At 40.8% G+C, this 12,763-nt stretch overlaps 1 pseudogene; it reads right to left on the minus strand.

Annotated features, from left to right (window-relative positions):
• Nucleotides 1-12,422: 12,422 nt before the first annotated feature.
• On the minus strand, nt 12,423-12,516 carry LOC132629617 (small nucleolar RNA R71; annotated as a pseudogene).
• Between the last annotated feature and the right edge of the window lie 247 nt (nt 12,517-12,763).

The raw sequence follows: 12,763 nt of genomic DNA on the forward strand, positions 1-12,763 counted from the left end.
TAGTTTGTAGTCAACATGCTTGTGTGTTGTAGTAACGTGTGGAAATTGGATGAGAATCATGGAATTTGTGTGTTGAAGGGCTGGCCGAAAATGGACTGTTTTGCATGTCCAAGAATGAACTAATTTTATTTAGTATGTTTGGGTTGTTGTGTTGTGGATTATGTGATGTAAATGAGAGTTTAATGGTCCAAGTTGGTCTCGTAATTGTTGCGGGCTGTTTTTGGAAGCCAATTTGAATCAAATGTAGTTTCTTGTAATTATGATAATAATGTTGTTAAAGTGTGGTTTGTTGGTGTAGTTTGTGAATCTCAAAGAAAGAAATGTGTTGTGTTACGTGAGAGGATTGGATTAATTATATGTAGTACGTGGCTTGTTATTGTAATATATAGAAAAGATGGATGAAAATGCATGAAAATATGTAAGAAGAGGTTATGGTCAAATAAGAGGCGTTTTGGTAAGTTAAGGTAAATCGATGTTGTTTGACATTCTAGTTGTCGTCGTTATGGATTATGTGATGAAGAATGAAGGTTGTTGTTGAAGTTAGCATACATGAATGATGATGACATACACGGTTGTTGTTGAATTGGAGTGTTTCGGGCAAAGTAATATGTTAATTAAGTCGTGGAAAGATTATGTGAATTGAATTGAATTGAATGTTGGAATGTTGTAGAATGAATTGTTAGTATTGTTGTTGATTTGGCCGGGTTAAATTCCCGGATTGATGTTGTTGATTTTGGGCCGAGCCATATTCTCGGGGTTGGTATATTTACAGGGGAGGTGCTGCCGAAATTTCGGCAGAATATAATGAATGTGTTGAAAGGTCTAAGGCAAGCATATAACAACGAATCTAATGAATGGACAAATTCTTTTGAAATGTAGATCAACAAGTTGCACAAATGAGCGTAGCCAGTTGGTCGCGACGCAGGTATGTTAAGGCTAAGCCCTTTTCTTTCTATGGCATGAATCCTATGATGTAGTCTTATAAATGTCCCCCATAACGTCCTTGTTTTTAAAAGCTAGAAGTTATGAATTCAAAACATGATTTCCTTTCCAAAAGTTATAAATGTTTTCCAAAATATACATTTTCTCCAAAATCCAAGTTTTACGATTTTGAAAGTTTTTATAACTAAAACAACGACTACGAAGTTATGATGACAATAATGATGCCAGACATGAAAAAGTGTCTATGACGAATATGCCAAGGATATGTTCTTAACATGAATACGACGATATGAAATGTTAAGCTACTTTTGGATAATGACTACTTCGAAGGTTTTAAAGTATATGAAGTAATATGTTATGATCCTGTTTTATGTTTTCTCCAGATAATGTTCTTCATTGATAGACTCGCCTTATAATTGTTCCTTCAAGGCGTGACATGACGACCATGATGATTCCATAATACAATCGGAGGTTACCGACCTTACGTCACTCAAATAGACACATGACTTTCCTTGGGCTCTCATGCATGCTATATATGTATATGGGAGGGGGGAAGGGATACATGTATATGGGGATATGGGGAAGGGACACATGTTTCATCGCCACCTGGTCAGCTGGTATTATCATCCCGGACGCGGGATGCCCGGACGCGGGATATATGGGCGAGCCGACATATTTCGGCGCAATGTGGGCGAGCCGACTTGTTCGGTGCTATGATATGATATGACCCGATAAGCATGCATGGTTTCCGCCCTAAGTGGCATTCACATGTACAGGTATCTCAGACAGCCTATGATATGCTATATGTCCCCCTATGATATGATATGACATGCTATGATATGATACGACAGGATATGCTATGACATGATATGATATGATATGATATGATATGATATGACACGATATGATATAACATGATATGTACCCTATGAGATGCAATATGATTCCTTGTGATTATCTCCACTGGTACCTCTCATTGTGTTGTCGTTCATGCCTTACATACTCAGTACATTGCTCGTACTGACCCCTCTTCTTGGGGGGTTGCGTTTCATGTCGCGCAGGTACACCCAGATGAGCCGAAGCTATTATAGAAAATGTTCCAGCGAAGTTGGCGAGCTCCACTTGGCCCTGGAGTGTAGCCGAATCAGCGTGCTATACTATGATGTTTTGTTCTATGTTAGAGACTTTGCAGACAGAGTCATGAGTATAGAGTGTCAGCTTGGTAGACGGCTTCACCCGTCACAATGTTATTACGATACATGTCGCGGGTCCTATAGGATGATAGACTTTACTTCTACAAAAAAAAAAAATATATATATTGAGAGCTTACTATGTATTTTATTCTGAATTTATTCTAGAGTTTATATATGTAATAAGAGTCAGCGGGTTCGCTCGGCTCCAAGTATGGGGTCGGGTGCCCATCACACCCTAGTAAGGTCGGGGTGTGACACTTGCATTGCACTTATATATGTATATATATATATATATATTTGTGTGTGTGTGTGTGTGTGTGTGTGTGTGTATGTATGTATGTATGTATGTATGTATTTATTTTCGTTACCGAGCCACGCTATAGGCGGCCGGGTAGGCACTTATATGTGCACCTAGACATGTTTCTTTGTTTACCCAGTCCTATCGTAGACGGCATGTAGTAGTGCATTGCCACTTGTCACGACCCGGCTAGGGGCCGCGACGGGTACCCGGGACTAACACCGAGCACCGCTCGTACTATCATTTACCTAACCCATTTAACAATCATTCATCTATTTCCGGTTAACTTTAAAAAGAGGATTTGCTTTTCATTACAAAAATATAACGCGTTGATACAAAAACATATTTCAATATACTTATACACATGCGTACTACCCATGTTTTGGAACCACACAACCCATATCGAGCATCTGTGAGCCTCTATTGAGTGACATACAAATATATACACAAAAGGAACAACCAACTAGCACCTCCGGAAGATGGAGTGCTCTTCAGCTCGGCTAGTGACTCCTATCAGTCTGGACCGCTTTCCCGTCTACCTGTGGGCATGAACATAGCATCCAAAGAAAAGGATGTCAGTACGAACATTGTACTGAGTATGTAAGGCATACATCAAGAAATAAAGTAAGAATAAGAAAATAAAGTAAGTACAAGGAGATAATCGATAACTGTTTGCCTCTTAAGGCGGATCCATGCATGCGTCATAAAGCATCACATAGTAAATTGCTGCGGAACGCGCAGCCTGATCCATATGTCATCATATGTTAGTGCCGAGGAACGTACGACCCGATCCATAAACATAATAAGTTAGTGCCGAGGAACGTACGACCCGATCCATAAATATAATAAGTTAGTGCCGAGGAACGTACGACCCGATCCATAACCCATATATCCCGCGTCCGGGATGGAATCATGATATGCCAGCTGTACAGGTAGCTATGCGTCTATAGCGCCTCACCTTTCCCCCTTTCCCCTGAAAACATTTTCATATCATATATATATACATACATAATATACATAGCATACTGGAGAGCCCAAGGAAAAGCTGTAAGTACGTTGGAGTGACGTAAGGTCGAAAGCCTCCGATTGTGTTATGGAGTAATCATCGTCGCTTTGTCTCGCCTTGAAGGAACAATTATTATAAGGCGAGACTATAAATGAAGAATAGAATTAAAAGAAAGCATAGAATAAAATCATGAACTTCATAAGGCATCCATTCATATACTTTGGAAGATTTAGAAATAAAGTCACCATCCATGAATAAATTGAGAAATCAGTAAATAGCTCGACGTTCTCATATAGTCCTTGAAATCGTAACCTTGAAACTTTTAAACATAAGATTTGCTCTCATCATGGTCAGCATAATAATAATTTCACTTTTGACATCATCATTGTTATTGAAAACAATATCCACGGTCGCTATCATAACGCTCACATAATCGCAACCTTTGGTTTGGAAAATAGGAGTACTTTGGAAAACATTTATGAAATATGAAGAAGGAAATCGTGCTTCGGAATCTTAGATTATTTAACCTTTGATAGCAAGGAAAAGATGGGAGCATTTATGAAATCGTAAGCTAGGGATCATGCCTTTGAAAGAAAGGTAATAGCCTCACATACCTTCGACGTTTACAATTCTTATTGCTTGCTCGTTCTCCCCTAATGCACTCGTATACCTTCAAGAGAATTCATGTCGTCGTTAGCTAAGTAATTACAAGAACGGACTACCATTTCTAAGGAAAATTGGGTAGCACTCCCTTCATTTCTAATACTTTCCCCATGTTTCATTTCCACTCTCATACATTCGTAACGACACTCACAATATTACTTTTAACAATCATCACTGATACACTTTGAGAAAAATCTACCATTTTCCTCCAATTTCTCCACATTCATGGTTATAGCTCGTTATCACGTTTTCTCGTATATAATACTTATTTCATGGTCTAGACTTTATTTATCACATATTCACAACCGTAGATTATCAACATTCATGACTCCATTCAACTACTATTCAATTGTGCCACTATTTACCCATACAATGCCCATTTTCTATGTTCTTATACATTTCAAGTATCTAAACCTTCCAATACCTTGAACCATATGGTATAGTCATGAAACATACCTTGGATGACGGTGGAACAAACCTTGAGCAACAATACTCTTTTTATACAAAAACCCTATTTCAACCCTTTTGAGATTTCTTGAAGAAGATGACTTCCAATAGAGTCTCATGCACTTGCTTTCATGAATTAGATGTTGATGATCTTGGTTCCCCTTTGATCTCTTGAATTTTGTGGATGAATATTTGGAGAGCTTCTAGAGTGTTCTTGAATGGTGTAGATGCATAATGAAATAAAATGAAGCCTTGGTCCCTTTTATTAACTCAAAATCTGGTCTTTAATGAATTCCAGTCGGGGTGAACAGTGGTCGTAAACCACAGTTTACGAGCCGTCCTCCCTGGTCGTAAAGCATGTCCAAAACAGAGAAGTTGGCTGAAGAATATTGCAGTTTACGATCGAGGTTTACGGTCCGTAAACCAGTTTACGGGCCGTATTCCAAGTCGTATTTAAGCATTTCACCACTTAACAGAAAGTTGAAACTTGAAATCCTGGAGGACGATGGTGGTTTACGGTCCGTAAATCACTTTACGGGCCGTATACCACTTCACGACCACTGTGCTGAATAAAATTCCATAACTTTTTCATTTCCAAAAATTCACGAATCATCACCCCTTGCTTAGTAAAACACCCCACACTCATACCCTTGTCGTTCTATTCCTTATACATGTACGGGGACTTTTTCCGAGGTGTAACATTCTTCCCCCTTTTGGAACATTCGTCCTCGAATGTTAACTCAGCGGGTATTCTAAGAAAATTGGCCAGAGTTTCCTTTGTAATTTGGACACTACCTTTCCATTACAACAACCCACAATATCTTCGCCTCACAGGGCCATATCACAATATTAACCCATTTATAGCCACACACGACCAAAAACATAAAATTAAAACATACATACCATCATGAACTCTTCCTGGAAATTCGACTAGGTGCTGATACTTGGCTTCCGCATTCACTCTGGCTTCCCTAGTATTTCTTCCCGAGTATTGCTTTTGCCACCAAACTCTGATTTAAGCCACCTCCTTTTTCGAAGTCCTCGCACTTACCTATCTAATGTGGCAAAGGGTACTTTCTCATACATCAACTTTCTTGTCATTTGGGCATCATTTTATTTACATGCTCCTAGTGGGAGCTCCAACATATTTATAAGCTACCTTGCTTGTTGCATACGATCTTATCGGATCTAATGCATCGGAACCTAACTCCCCTTTATTCCGTGATTCTATCGCTCTCGTAGGTTGTTATATCCTCGGGCTTCTATGGTGAGTAGGTAACCTGTACTTATACTATTCCCCAAGCAATTATTCCATTTGTCTCTCACAGCAATTCCAACTCGACATTTCAGTTTCGTTTACCACATACCCTCCTTTAACTTACCCCGGGCATCATGACTCTCTCACCCTTACTTTACCTCTTACTCTTCTCCTAAGTGTTCACTTGGTCTCATTGGCGACGCGTAAACACCTACGAATTACATACTCTTTTTGCGCGTTTCTCATTCGTACCCATCCATTCGTATACCTGCATCCATGTCTATCTTCGCATTCATAATCGTATTCATCTGTATGCCGTATCCACGGTCATATTCATCTAAGTGTCAATATCCTTCTCAATGCCCTTTTCGCTAACGCCCTTACCTCGGGAACGGGGTAACTTTACAATAAGACCCATGTTAATATCATGAATTATTCTGTGTCTCAGCCCTGCATGCCTTTTTCTTGGGGCTACCGTCACCCACTATATTCACAACATTCTCCGGGGTTATATTTTTATTTGGGCTAAAAGAGTATTCAATCCCGAAGGTCATTAAATCAATATAAGGACAGAGAAACGAGAGTTTCCATTCTGCTGGAAGAGTAACAGTAACAAATCAGTACTCCCTAAACTGATTCCAACTCTCCTCCAACCATGTCGTGCAATCAGAGTTTCGTAATTTTGTTCCTCGTTTTGCGCCACTTGGGACCTTATGGGACACAACGCCTCACAGATCGGCCTTATACTTCGCTACAAATTCAGCTGAGATTTATAATTTAGAGGGACGATGAGGTGGTATAATCTTAGAGAATTGTGAGTCCACCTCTGCCCGTCGTCACCAGTGTTTTTCCATCTTTGCCGACCCACGGCTCTTCTTATCCCCCCTTCTTCTTGCTTTTGCATGTCCTTATTCTACCTCTTTTAGTCAATACACTCCCGTAGGGTTCGTCACTTCAACCTTCACTCTGGTATCTTCTCTCTTCGCTCCCCCCCTTTTAAGGGTTTTACTTGTACCTGTAAATCTTAAATTCACGTACTTCTGTCCACACTACATCATACTCATACCATTCCCCATAATCTACGGCTATAGCAATTTATGTGTGAAGTCTTAGCGTACTCACCTTACAGTCTTGTGACCAAATAACGTGCCCGATATAGCGACCCGAACAAAAATGTATTTTACCTAGCCCATCCAATAGTTATGAGTTTATATCTACATCCGCTCCACTTAACAACTTTCTGCCCCATAGGGACGCTTACATTAATAGTAGGTCTAGCCATCCATGCCACCCATCTAGTGTCACTTCCCTCTTCTCTGGCACTCAAAATTTGTTCGTAACGCCACCTTCGTTTCTCTAGGACCTAGGTCTCTTACGCCGCTAATACGCCCCATGCCTCCTTATTCTCTTACTCTTGTTTGCGCTTGGAACCGATTTCATCTCCGCATTGTACCACTATCATTATTAGTTATCACTCTACTTCATCGCTTCATCGTCGTACAGTAGACCCACAACTCATGATCATCTTTTCCTCTTCAACTCCTTACCTCATTCACTTCACTCGTTCTAACTTGGTATGGGATATTTGTAGGAGATATGTTCTCCTTTAACTACCACGCCACTATTCTTTAGGCACTCGTACTTTGTAAACTTCCTCTTTACTATCTTATCTCCTCCCACTTAATAATCGATCCTTGACTCTTCGCATGAGGAACCATATTCTTAACTGAGTACCGCTTTGTTCTTTAGGATGCACCACCTGTGTCAATCCGTCCCTTGCTGCCTAAACTAATTCTATCCGTCCTGATCCTCCCCCATCTTGCTCCTATCGCGTCGACCTTCCTCCTACTAATTATCCTACTTTCATTATTTATCCTTACCGCAGTCTTAATCTTTTACACCTACTAGAGATATCATCCATACCCTTAATTATGCCAAGCACGACTACTGCTACTCTGCTATGTCTCTTCACTTTGATTCCCTTTGACTTCCCCCTTTTTCTATCGATAGTCTCGATCGTTGAAGAATTCCTGCGCTGAGGTTTCCCTATCAAGGTCCTTCAAGCTTTCTCATTTAATGTTCCCTGGTTCGCTTGCTGGTTTCACGCTTGCATTCATATAAAGCTTAATATGCCCTTAGGCGTTTCCTCGTTATACTTTACATTACAGTCCCCGTTACGTGCTCATAACATAGGATAGCCTCACGAAGTAGGCATACTTAACCTGTTATCCTTTTTAGTCAGTCATATAGCATTTACCATATGGATTACCTGCACATGTGTTCGCATTAATCATAAAAGGGTGCTAACAATATACCTGTAGTAATATCAGGGGAAGACTCAGGATCCCGTCGTTCAGGTAACGCCTGGGTATGATGCTGGGATCCGCTTGGACTAGGCGTTCTTCGGTGTCTACCACTGCTTACTAGCCCCTGTGGCCCTGACCTTGGAGGGTGTGTCGATGATGAAGAGCCCATTACCATTCCCGTAGTCCGGACCTCACTTTTACCACGTAGCGATGGACAATTTCGCTTTAAATGTCCTGGCCTAGCACAGACATAACAAACATCCGAGCCCCGGCGACACGGTCCCCAATGTAACCTGCGACACTGAATACATCGTGGTACTGGTGACCTCTTCTGACCGGAATCACTCTGAACCCGAGAACGAGAAACTCTGAGACTCTGGGATGACCTTGAATAAGCAGGTCCATCAAATCTGGGTCTGGGAAACTGTGAAGGCGCATCTCTAATCTCACGGTCAGACCCAAAGGAATTAACTCCCTTTCTCCAACCCCTGTCATCGTGACTCGTATTCTGCCGCTGAGTCTGAGCGGCTACCAATTGAGTCAGTAAAAGAATGGCCTGTCTCATCTCTTGGCCCACGGTATCTTGTGAAGGAACATGGGGTACTGGAGCTAAGACCGAGGCTTCCCTCTGATCCTTAAAAGTGGGCGAGGTATGGAAAAAATGAAGTGGGGCGTTATTCTAGGGTTCGCCCTCCTCCATATCCGTAGACGACTCTCGATCAAGCCCTTCTTCAACCACCATCTTGCCCTTCTGGGCCGTCGTAGCTTTTCCCTTCATCGATTTTGCTGAAATGACAACGCACCGTTAGGGGAGAGATAGTCTTATAACACAGCTCTATCACACGATCTATTAAGAAGAATGATGGTCATGTTTCCTAAATGCCCGGTAGCCTCCTGTTTATAGATGTGGTGCACAACACACCGATAAACAAGACTCTACTAGACACGGCTCGTAGACACTTCCTAGGACGAACTGCTCTGATACCACTTCTGTCACGACCCGGCTAGGGGCCGCGATGGGTACCCAGGACTAACCACCGAGCACCGCTCGTACTATCATTTACCTAACCCATTTAACAATCATTCATCTATTTCCGGTTAACTTTAAAAAGAGGATTTGCTTTTCGTTAAAAAAATATAACGCGTTGATACAAAAACATATTTCAATATACTTATACACATGCGTACTACCCATGTTGTGGAACCACACAACCCACATCGAGCATCTGTGAGCCTCTACTGAGTGACATACAAATCTACCATTTTCCTCCAATTTCTCCACATTCATGGTTATAGCTCGTTATCACGTTTTCTCGTATATAATACTTATTTCATGGTCTAGACGTTATTTATAACATATTCACAACCGTAGCTTATCAACATTCATGACTCCATTCAACTACTATTCAATTATGCCACTATTTACCCATACAAGGCCCATTTTCTATGTTCTTATACATTTCAAGTATCTAAGCCTTCCAATACCTTGAACCATATGGTATAGTCATGAAACATACCTTGGATGATGGTGGAACAAGCCTTGAGCAACAATACTCTTTTTATACCAAAACCCTATTTCAACCCTTTTGAGATTTCTTGAAGAAGATGACTTCCAATAGAGTCTCATGCACTTGCTTTCATGAATTAGATGTTGATGATCTTGGTTCCCCTTTGATCTCTTGAATTTTGTAGATGAATATTTGGAGAGCTTCTAGAGTGTTCTTGAATGGTGTAGATGTATAATGAAATAAAATGAAGCCTTGGTCCATTTTATTAACTCAAAATCTGGTCTTTAATGAATTCCAGTCGGGGTGAACAGTGGTCGTAAACCACAGTTTATGAGCCGTAAACTGGTTTACGAGCCGTCCTCCCTGGTCGTATTTAAGCATGTCCAAAACAGAGAAGTTGGCTGAAGAATATTGCAGTTTACGAGCGAGGTTTACGGTCCGTAAACCAGTTTACGGTCCGTAAACCAGTTTACGGGCCGTATTCCAAGTCGTATTTAAGCATTTCACCACTTAACAGAAAGTTGAAACTTGAAAGGCTGGAGGACGATGGTGGTTTACGGTCCGTAAATCACTTTACGGGCCGTATACCACTTCACGACCACTGTGCTGAATAAAATTCCATAACTTTTTTATTTCCAAAAATTCATGAATCATCACCCCTTGCTTAGTAAAACACCCCACACTCATACCCTTGTCGTTCTATTCCTTGTACATGTACGGGGACTTTTTCCGAGGTGTAACACCACTGATCAGTTGAGCAGAGATGATGATATGATGATGAGCTCACCCAACACAGGGATATATGATATTTGGCAAAAATATCTAGATTTAGTGTCATTTACACTTCACTTCTTAGCAGTTTAATCGCAGTTTTTAATGCAAGTTGTTTTATATGATCTTATGTTGGTATGCTTGTATGAATCGGTACAATAAGGACCAATGAAGGGTATTCCGATCAGTTTTTGATTGAATCCGAGGCTGTGCATGTTAGTTGAACTTGGGAAGGAAGTTCCAGCACTTGAAGGCAGAATCCGACCACTGAAGGGTCTCATGCGCTGGCTATGCGTCGCACAGCTAGCGCACAAAAACCCCATCTCTGAATCTCAGATAGACCATTCATTGGCCATGTGCCGCACAAGCAACACACAAAGGAGATCATGTGCTGGCCATGCGACGCATAGCCAACGCACAAGCGGCGTCAATTGTCCCACTTGTATCGAGATTGGGCCAACTTATCTTATATTTACCCTAGCATATAAATAGTCATTTTGAACATTAGAACGACGACTTGGATGAATTGTTTGACTTGTGAAACTCATTCTAGGTTTTATTCCTCTTCTATTATTTTTATTTACATTGAAACCCTATGTTAATCATGAACTCTTGTTTCCATTCTCGAATCATGTGTAACTAAACACCGTAATTCTGGGGTTGTGGCGTAGCCATGATTATTGACGTTTGGCAAGTATTTCAATCTTAGTAGCTTGTTCGTATGAAATTGCCTCTTTACTTCTGTGCTTAATTTCTTGATTGTCTGCGCAACAGTTGAGTTCTAATTGCTAATTGATAACCGTGTTTGGGAAAGACATCGTCAATATGGAGAAGAAGTAACGAGATTGTGATCTGAATATCCCTACAGTTGGGCCAGGATTTGTGACTAGGATAGGAATATACTTAGTTACCGCAATCAATTTCATGTCGTTCTCTTATTACATTCTTGATAGGTCAATACCATAGGAATATAGGAGGTGAGTTATCTTGAATCAGCGAGTAGTGGTTCGGGAGAACACTAGGAGATTAATAACCCGGTTAATTGATAATTGTGAACAAAGTTGCTAAGGTGGGATACTTAAATGACTCAATAGGATTGGTGAACAGATCACGGCCCTGGAATACTTCTAAAATATTGATAAAAGCAGTATTCAAATACTTTCTTAGTATAAATTCTGGTTACATTGTTAGTTATTTGTATTACAGCATTAGTTTACAAAACAACCAAAACTTTTATTCTTTACTTGAATAGGTAGTAGCAATAGTTTATTTTCGTGAAAGTATTTGCTATAAGTCTCTGTGGGTTCGACATCCCATTTTATATAATCACTATATTACATGTACGACCACGTACACTTGCGTGTGCATTTGGACGCAACAAGTTTTTGGCGCCGTTGCCAGGGACTTAGAAGTCAATTTTTTTTTTTTTGCCATAATAAAATGTGTTGCTATACTTATCCAGGTATTAACGTCTTGATCTTAGTTGCTAATTGATTGCAGGTACTTTACTCGAATGCGAAGGACTGCGAGTCAAAACAATCTTGAGGAATTCGATCCTGAGCCTGAACGCACTTTCAATCGGCACAGGAGAGATTTGAATTTATCGCAGAACCCGCAGGCTGTAGCAGAGTTACCTGTGGTCATGGCTAATAATGAACCAGCGAAAGTGAGTGAGGTTGCAGTGCCTCGTGTGGCGGATGTCACTTCAAGCATTGTCAAGCCCACCATCGAAGGGCACTTTGAGCTGAGGCATTCTATGATTCAACTACTTCAGTCTAGTGGGCAATTCACGGGAATGTCGCATGAGGATCCTCAACGTCACATCCATACTTTTCTGCAGATTGTCGATACTTTTGCTACTGGAAGGGTCATTAAAGAATATGTGCGGCTGACACTGTTCCCTTTCTCTCTATTGTGGAATGCCAGTAACTGGTTATTAGCAGAGCCCGCCAATTCTATCACTATGTGGGATGATTTGGCGACGAAATTCTTGACAAGGTTCTTTCCACTAGCAAAGACAGTTCACCTTCGAAGGGAGATCATGTCATTCGGGCAGAAAAATGGAGAAAATTTGTATCACGCATAGGAGAGATTTAAGGGTCTTCTTAGAGATTGTCCTCACCACCATCAGACGAATGAAGTTCTGGCATACACATTTATTGAGAGTCTGGATGCCCAAAATAAGTCATCACTAGACACTGCTGCAAGAAGGCAGGTTCTTGATCTAAGCTATGAAGAACTATTCACACTATTGAACAGGTTTACTCAGAGCACTCCAGACTGGCAGGATGATGCAGCTAGCAGTTCAGTTAGGAAGACACCGGGTGTCTTTAAAGTAGATAATTTTACATCACTATCAGCACAGATTGAT

This window comes from Lycium barbarum, chromosome 2 (assembly GCF_019175385.1).
Source record: "Lycium barbarum isolate Lr01 chromosome 2, ASM1917538v2, whole genome shotgun sequence".
NCBI lineage: Eukaryota > Viridiplantae > Streptophyta > Magnoliopsida > Solanales > Solanaceae > Lycium > Lycium barbarum.